Genomic DNA, 9,760 nt, shown 5'->3' with positions numbered 1-9,760 from the left:
GTCTACATAGGGCTTCCCTGGTGGCTCAGTGGTAAAGAATCTGCCTGAGATGCAGGAGACAAAGGAGTCGTGGGTTTGATCCCTGGGTCAGGAAGATGCCCTGGAGAAGCAAATGACAGCCCACTCCAATATTCTTGCTGGAGAAATCCCACTGACACAGGAGCCTGTTGGACTACAGTCCACAGGGTTGCAAAGAGACACAACTGAAGCGACTTAGCACACGTGTGCACACACACACACACACACACACACACACACACACACACACATAGGATAACTAACAATGATACTGTTTTAGTAAAGAGTTTATTTTGATAAAGACTAGGTCTTGGTTTATTCTACATGTTTCATGAGAGTAATATAGCCTCTCTGAAATGTAATATATTCACATCATTTTACTTGCTAACAAATACTTAAAGTGTAAGCACATCCTAAAGAAATATCCAGGGTTAGGATGATATGTTCAATCTTACATCAGGAAATCAAAAAAAGAGTGCTATTGCTGTATTTTCCATTATAGTATTAGTTTTAGCTGTGTCTCTACTCGGAAACCATGAAAGTACTACTACTCTAACTCAGTGGTAATGAAATCTCTCTTTACTAATCAGTTTAGACTGTTAATCTAGATTTAATATATGAGGAGGCCTGATAGTTGTCTCATTCAATAATGCTCCCTCTGCTATTATTTTCTTTACTCCTAGAGTAAATTTTCTAATATAGTATCTAGTCATTTAGAAAATAACCTGATAATAAATTTTGCACTAGCATTCCAAAGGTTAGCCTCCTTCTAAGAAAAACCCCTCTCTACTATTGGGGAATAGAGACATTCCATCATCCCTGAGCTCTCCTACTTGGCAGCTGCCTCTTCACTTCAAGTGTACGTCCCACTGCTATTAGCTCTGCTGTGGATACAACTGGTTTTGTTTCTCATCAGTTCTCAATACTCTTTCCATGAAATGTTGCACTGGCCTCAGTTGGGGCATTCAAAGCAGAAGAAAGAACAACAGTTTTGCAAAACTAAAAGCAGTCGTTCCTTTCAAAGTCCCATATAGACTTGAGGCTAGCAATCAACAGCTATCTAAAACATACAGGGCTCCTGGAGTAATTTTCAGTGTAATCATAATTGCTTAAGAATAACTGATTCAATGAAACTCTTATTACCCCCACATATATATTAAACAACTGGAAACAGCAGCTTTTACTCTCAGGCTAAAGTTCTGAAGACTTATCTTCTGATACATAAAAATATCAGATATCTCTTACAATTCACATTTTCAAGTTTCTTTTCTGGAGTTTATTTCCTGTAATAGGTATTTTAATTTTTATCCAGGTAATTATTATAGTTGAAGAACTTCTGCTCTTAAAAAAACGGAAAGATTTCTCTGGAAAATAATTTAAGACTCAGTTTGAAGCTAGAGAATCAGATCAGAGCCTGAAGAAACTGGTTGTCCACAAACTAGCATAAGGAAAATAATTGGAAAGAAGGACAAAAGGAAAAAGGAAAGGCAGAGGGAGAGGAAGAAAAAAAGGAAGAGAAAAAAATATGAGCTGCTGATATTGTGATTCATGATTTCCTGACAAGCTAAAGACTTAAATTTTTCTGACAAAGGATATCTGAAAATGGGAATAGGACCTTGAGGTGATGAAAAAGCTAGTATACTTATTTACTTATAAGTTTCTACCCCTTAGCAATCAAGGATAATGACAAAATTTAGAAATTTATAAAGTGATGTCCTCAGATATTTTACCACTTTCAGTACAGTATACATGGTCAAAAAAAAAAAAAGAGAGAGAAAATCTTAAGAAAATAAATAAAATAAAAATATATAAGAAATATTATAAATATATAATATTCTTATAAGAATATAAGAAACTGTGTTGAGAAATATGGTAATTGAAGTTAATTTCAACATCGTAACTGATTTATAATATTAAAATATACAAAACTCTGGAAGAAATATCAGAGATGATCTTAAAGGGAAAGTGTGAAATGTAAGAAGATTTTTGTATTATTTAACATAGGATAGAAATAGGAAATAAATCTGAACAATAGTAAAAATACAAAACCTAAAATATATCTTTAAAACCTTTAAGTGTAACCTATATAAACACAGTAACAGAAGAACAAGTGTAACTGTATACAGCTAGGGGGAGAAAAGAAGAATAAAATATCTCAAACAGCCCAAGAGTAGGAAGAAAATACTAACAAAATAAAAAGACAAAATAATCAATTGAAAAACATGAAGATGGCAGAAAAAAGTCCCAAAGCATAATGATCATTAAAAATGAAAATGAATTAAACTTCCATTTTATGGCAGGTTTTCTAAGATTTGGTGTTCTCCACCTCAATATACACCCACTCACACACACATTCAAGATGTTAGTCACCCAGTAGTGTCCAACTCTTTGGGATCCCATGGACTGTAGCCCACCAGGCTCCTCTGTCCTTGGGATTTTCCAGGCAAGATACTGGAATGAGCCATCATCTCCTTCTCCAGGGGATCTTCCCCACCCAGGGATCAAACCCAGGTCTTTTGCATTGCAGGCAGATTCTTTACCATCTGAGCCACCAAGGAAGCCTTACATTCAAGGTAACTTTATAAAACTCACTTAGAATAAGATAACACCCTCCCAAAGTGGAAAAAGTGGGAAATGAGTCTAGAAACACTCTGGTTAAATATGTTGGGTTAAAGATAAACTTCCTCCTAAAACACCCATGAAATGAGAATAAAAAGATTAGAAAGCTTCCACAAAAAAGAAAAAAGGAAACAAAAAATGTTGATGAGATATGAAAATCATGGAAGCTGGAAAGGAAATGGGTGAGGGGGAATGTCACAAAGCACATAAAACTAACACTTCATCTAATGGGGGAAATTATGGGTTCAAGCTATAGATTCTGGGTGAAGCTGCAGTATGAGAGGCAATAAGCCCCTCTAAAGGAACAGACATTACTTTACAAACAAAGGTTCATCTAGTCAAAGCTATGATTTTTCCAGCAGTCATGTACGGATATGAGAGTTGGACTATAAAGTAGGCTGAGCGCTGAAGAACTGATGTTTTTGAACTGTGGTGTTGAAGACTCTTGAAAGTCCCTTGGACTGCAAGGAGATCAAACCAGTCATTCCTAAAGGAAATCAACCTTGAATATGCACTGGAAGGACTGATGCTGAAGCTCCAATACTTTGGCCACTTGAGGCAAAGAACTGACTCATTTGAAAAGACCCGGATGCTGGGAAAGATTGAAGGCAGGAGGAGAAGGGGACAACAGAGGATGAGATGATTGGAGGGCATCACCGACTCGATGGACATGAGTTTGGGTAGGCTCCAGGAGATGGTGAAGGATAGTGAAGCCTGGTGTGCTGCAGTCCATGGGTCACAAAGAGTCGGACATGATTGAGTGACTAAACAACAATAACAAGAGGCTTTACAACCTAGTATCAGTGTTGACTATACCTTCAAACTCTGGCAGAAACAATGAGATTTATTATTTGGATATTCAAAAGCAGACTAACAGTGATTAAGTGATAGTATATACAAGAATGCAGAGACCTTCTCTCTCCACCTACCCACTCCTCAGGCTCCTTTCCTAGTTTGGCTGAATATCCTCCAGGCAGAAGACTGGAAGATTTCCCTCTGGGGAAATGACTTAGAAACAACTGGTATCATGTCCCCCAGTGAAAATACTCCACCAGTTGAAAAGTCTCAGATTTCTTTTTAAACATCCAGTATTGCTTAATTGTTAAATATAAATAGAAAATCAAATTGCTCCACGTGTTAGAGAACAATGTTATCATGGAAATTAGAAGTCAGAATGAAGCGGGGAAAGAAACACAGAAAAACAAAGACAAAACAAAGACAATAAAGGGAATCCATGAAAACTTTATACATACATATTACGTTTGTTGTTGGTTAGTCACTGAGTTGGTCCCACTCTTTTGCAACCCCAGGCTCCTCTGTCCATGGGGTTCTCCAGGCAAGAATACTGAGTGGGTTGCTGTTTCCTTTCTAGGGCTCTTCCCTACCCAGGAATCGAGCCTAAGTTGTTCGACATATATAAACTCAGGCTTCCCCGGTAAAGAATCCACCTGCCAATTCGGGAGACAAAGGTTTGATCCCTGGTCTGGAAAAATCCCCTGGAAGAGGTCATGACAACCCACTCCAGTATTCTTGCCTGGAGAATCCCATGGACAGAGGAGCCTGAAGGGCTATAGTCCATGAGGTCGCAAAGAGTCAGACACCACTAAAGCAATTTAGCAGGCACACATATATAAACTAATATAATCAGAGAGAGAAAAAAGATATCAAGCATCTATGAAATAATAGGATACACTTAAGGGAAAAAGTATTCCAAAAACAAGAGTGGCATCTTTTGATTTTCTCCCTGGAGGATGTAGTTGTTGAGCCAAATTAGGGAAGGAACTTAAGGAGAAGGAGAGTTGAGAAGCTGGGTCTCTGAATTCTCTGTGCTGACTTTCACTTAATTACTGTTTAATTCACAAAAGCATCTCACCAAGTAGTCCCTGGTGCCAATGGGACTCTGTGTTTACATCTGAGTGCCTATCACAATCCTGTAAAACATAATCATAATCATTGTAAGTAAAAAAAATTTGAGACTTTCTTATTAGAAAGTAAAGTAGATGACTAAATTTGCTGATTTAAAAAAAAAAAATTCTGGGTCATTTTTGTATCTCTTTCTGGGCCAGCTCTACATCTGCATGTTTCTCTGGATAATAATTTATTACTTCTCATCATTTTTCTCAAGTGCCAGACGTTGTTCATAAAATAACAGTAGAGTCTGATGTAAACAATGTTATGTATAGAAACACTACATTTGTTAGATGAATCCTGGGAGATGAATACTGTTTTGTTCTCAGTCTTTTTTGAGTACCTGGCAGAAATCAGTGAATAAAAGCTAACGAGTGAATAGATTCACTGGAGTTTTTAGGGTTCTGAAATGGCCCAGTAGTCCTTTCTCAGCTTTTATTTATTTGATTCTGTCTCATTCCGAGAAACTAGTCTAACCCCTCCTGTTCTAACAATTTCAAAAAGAAAATCTTGCAAAAAAAAAAAGAAATTGGGGCAATGATGAAATTGGGGCAGTGTTCTAGTATTAACATAAAATACAAGCACTTGGTTTTATTATAAGAATTAGTTTCTGTCCCAACAATTTTTCAAAATGCTAATGTTTTCAAAAGATCATAAATCTTACTTAAATTCTCTGTTATTTCAATTCAGTCAAAATAATCAAATTATTAAATTTAAATTCCCTAGTATTTATTACCAATAATCTTTCTTATAAAACATCAAATATACTTTGATTTTATTAGCTACTCACATTTAGTATAGAAATATTTTGCCAGATATATTAATAAAATATCTGTAAGTATTTTAATATATTTATAGTATTTTTGTATTTGTAAGTAGCATGCTAAACTATTCCTAACTGTAGTAGTAAAGAGCAATTAGTTTAGTTTTAACAGAATTCACATAGTATTTTGTACCCTGTGGGTTCATTTGAACTTATCAAATAGATTATTGTAAATCAAAAGAATAATATCTAAATCCAGCTGAGTACAGTAGATGTATCAGGTAGTAATTGTCTTTATCTGTAACAGAACTCCTCTGCTATCACACAAAGAAAAAAACAGAACTACTTTAAATTCATAGTTATCAAACTTAGCTGCATGTTAGAATTATTTGGGGAGCTCTGAAAATTCCCAATACCCAGACTGCATCCTACATAAATTAAATCAATATCTCTTGGAATAGAATCCAGGCATCTCAAGTATTTAAAACTATCCAAGTATTTCCAATTTGCAGTCAAGTTAAAAGCAAGTGGCTTAAAAAAAAAAGATGAAAGGTAATTCTCCCGCCTGTAAAAAAGCAGTTTAGAGCTTATGCACAGCTTTACAAGGTCATCAGGGACTCAGTCTCCTAGTTTTCCATAGTTCTATGCTTAAGAGCCTAGCTTCTATCTTGAAAGTCACCTCATTGTAAAAGATATCTACTGAATCTCTAGTGATTACACCCTTGCTCTGGCAGGAATAGGAAGTAAGAGGAAAAATGAGTTTGAGCCCTTTCCATTTATGGAGTCTACTTTGAAGTCCCACTTAGCATTAACCCTTTTGTCATAATAGGTGAGAAGTCAGACATATCCATATACCTACCAGAATAGAAAACAATTTATTTTAGCTGGTCATATTGCTCAGTTACAAAAGATAGGAGTCAAAGAGCAGTCTCTTTCATGCCACACTTAAAACACTACCAAGATGTTCCCATCTGCCTCCCACATTGAAGTATATGAACATATTTTAAAAACAGAAAAACTTTGGAAGCCATTCTCTTTTACCATTTGTCCTGGCCCAAATTAATGTTGCATTCTATTTTTCTCCTCGGTGTCTTTGTTCCCCTGAAAAAATACCTAGACTTTTCTCTTCTATCTCTATTCAAATAATTAGAAGTATTAAAAATTAACTTTCTGATATGCCAACAGGTAGGTAGACAGTTAGCAGGACATCTAAAGAAAGTCATGAGTGTAGACACAGCCTGTGTCTTTTATTATTTTTGATGGTGTCAATCAGTCTCCTAATTTATAAGTTGATGCTTAAAAGTTGTCAGATATTAGACTGATATTCATTTCATTGATATACATTTCTAAGACATAATTAATGCATTTTCACTCATCATGAATTATATTTCCAAATATCTTTTACACTTTTGAGAGAATAAATTTTGAATTACAGTTATGTCACTTGGTATTCTCACATCACTTCTTATTAGAGAAAAAATAACATTGCTATAAATTTTATACATAAACCTCTCTTCTTATTCCTCCTACAAATTCATGAAAGCTCTAGTCATTCACTAAAGAAGAAGCAGCTAGTAACAACTGAGAAAATAAAAACAGAAAGATAATGCTATTTTTTGCTTTCACAAAGATAAGGGAAAATAAGAACTGAATTCTTTTTGTACTAAAAAAAAAAAAAAAGACTCTAACATTTAATATGTGTCCATGCTACATTTAGATTACCTGACAGGTAGCTAAAAGCAACCTCTCTATAAGTTAAAATGAAAAGAAATCTAGTTTTACTTAAAATTTTTGAAATTTCATTAAAATGATTGGGGAAATCTTTGTACTGATGGATCCCATATATGTTTCAATATATGAATGATTTTCCTAAACAAAAAAACAGTAATAAATTGCATGTAATAACTGATTTAATTGGAATATTGTTAAACATTGTAAATATAAGACCGAGATGACTTTTTTCACTGAAAAATATTCAAAACAATGAACTAAAAAGGATACTTATATTTCTACCAAATAACATGAACCAGATCACTTTCCAGTAGGCAACATAAGATGCCACTATAATCTGTGGTGAAAATACGTGTATTTGTTAAGTTTAAGACTAGTTTTTTAAAGCAATAAAATGAAAATCCTAGTACCATGTGCCTGGCACAGGTCAATCAGGAAGCAAGTTTTAAAATAACATTTCTGAATTTTTAGAAAATAGCATACAGTATTCAGAAAACCTGATCCAGATCAAAAGGAAGAGTAAGGTTCGGAACAGTGAAATTTTTAGTTTGAAATCTAATCAAAGCTACCACAACATATTTTACCGATGATCAGTCAGTTTAGAATAACTATTAGGAACCAACACATGTCTCTAAGAAAGTAAGTTTGGGTTTAATATTACAATATAAATGTCTCCAAAATACACAAATGTCGATAGGAATATTACAACAGCATAATAATGAACAAGAGGGAAAAGTAGAAAGTTTATGATGCATATTTTCCAAAGAGAACAATCAACAGGAAAACATTTTAAATTATAACTATACACATGTACAGTGTATATACGTGATCATGGCATCCAGTCCCATCACTTCAGAGCAAATAGATGGAGAAACAGTGGAAACAGTGGTAGACTTTATTTTGGGGGCTCCAAAATTACTGCAGATGGTGACTGCAGCCATGAAATTAAAGAACACTTACTCCTTGGAAGGAAAGTTATGACCAACCTAGACAGCATATTAAAACACAGAGACAGACGCGAGAGACGCCCGGCTCCCGGCGGCGCAGACGCGAGAGACGCCCAGCTCCCGGCGCAACCAACCACGTGCAGAATCGTGGCTGAAAGGAGCTGCCCCGCGCCCAGGGTTAGGGCGGTGGCCGAGAGGAGCTGTACCACGTTCAGGAGGCGGTGGCTGCTTGGGCACCGGAGGGCCGGGAGGAGCTGATCCACATTCAAAGCAGGAGGGGCGGCCTTGAGGAGATACCCCTCGTCCAAGGTAAGGTGCAGCGGCTGCGCCTTGCTGGAGCAGCTGGGAAGAGATACTCCACGACCAAGTGGAATATAAGAATCCAGTGCTCTGGGGAGGAAGGAACAAGACGGCGAGACCACTTTCTTCCCCACAAATTCATCAGAAGAACATCTGAACGTGGAGTAAAGTCCACAAAACAACTTCTGAATACTGGCAGAGGACATCAGGCTCCCAGAAAAGTAGCCCATTGTCTTCTAAAGGAAAGAGAAGAAATCCAGCTCCACCCACCAGAACACTGACACATGCTTCCCTAACCAGGGAACCCGGACAAGTCACCTGTCCAACCCCACACACAGCGAAGAAACTACATAATAAAGAGAACGCCACAAACTGCAAGAAGAGGGAAAGGACACCCCAAACAAAGCAATATAAGCAAGATGAAGAGGCAGAGAAATACCCAGCAAGTAAAGGAACAAGATAATTGCCCACCAACACAAACAAAAGAAGAAGATATAGGGAATCTACCTGATAAAGAATTTCGAATTTTGAAGGTGAAAATGATTCAAAATCTTGAAAGTAAAATGGAGTTACAGATAAATAACCTGGAGAAAAGGATTGAGAAGATGGAAGAAAGATTTAATAAGGACTTAGAGGAAATAAAAAAGAGTCAATATACAATGAATAATGCAATAGATGAGATCAGAAACACTCTGGAGGGAACAAACAGTAGAATAACAGAGGCAGAAGACAGGATAAGCGAACTAGAAGATAGAATTGTAGAAATAAATGAAACAGAGAGGAAAAAAGAAAAACGAATTAAAAGAAATGAGGACAATATTAGAGACCTCTGGGACAATGTTAAACGCTCCAACATTCGAATCATAGGAGTCCCAGAAGAAGAAGACAAAAAGAAAGACCATGAGAGAATACTTGAGGAGATAATAGTTGAAAACTTCCCTAAAATAGGGAAAGAAATAATCACCCAAGTCCAAGAAATCCAGAGAGTCCCCAACAGGATAAACCCAAGGCGAAATACTCCAAGACACATATTAATCAAATTAACAAAGATCAAACACAAAGAACAAATATTAAAAGCAGCAAGGGAAAAGCAGCAAATAACACTCAAGGGGATTCCCATAAGGATAACAGCTGATCTTTCAACAGAAACTCTTCAGGCCAGAAGGGAGTGGCAAGATATACTTAAAGTGATGAAAGAAAATAACCTACAGCCCAGATTACTATACCCAGCAAGGATCTCATTCAAATATGAAGGAGAAATCAAAAGCTTTACAGACAAGCAAAAGCTGAGGGAATTCAGCATCACCAAACCAGCTCTCCAACAAATGCTAAAGGATCTTCTATAGACAGGAATCACAGAAAGAGTGTATAAACTTGAACCCAAAGCAATAAAGAAAATGGCTATGGGATCCTACTTTTCAATAATTACCTTAAACGTAAATGGGTTGAATGCCCCAACCAAAAGACAAAGGCT

Source organism: Moschus berezovskii, chromosome 21 (assembly GCF_049115385.1).
Source record: "Moschus berezovskii isolate FMDL1 chromosome 21, NW_MosBer_1.0, whole genome shotgun sequence".
Lineage (NCBI taxonomy): Eukaryota > Metazoa > Chordata > Mammalia > Artiodactyla > Moschidae > Moschus > Moschus berezovskii.
Note: the sequence above shows the minus strand (reverse complement) of the source record.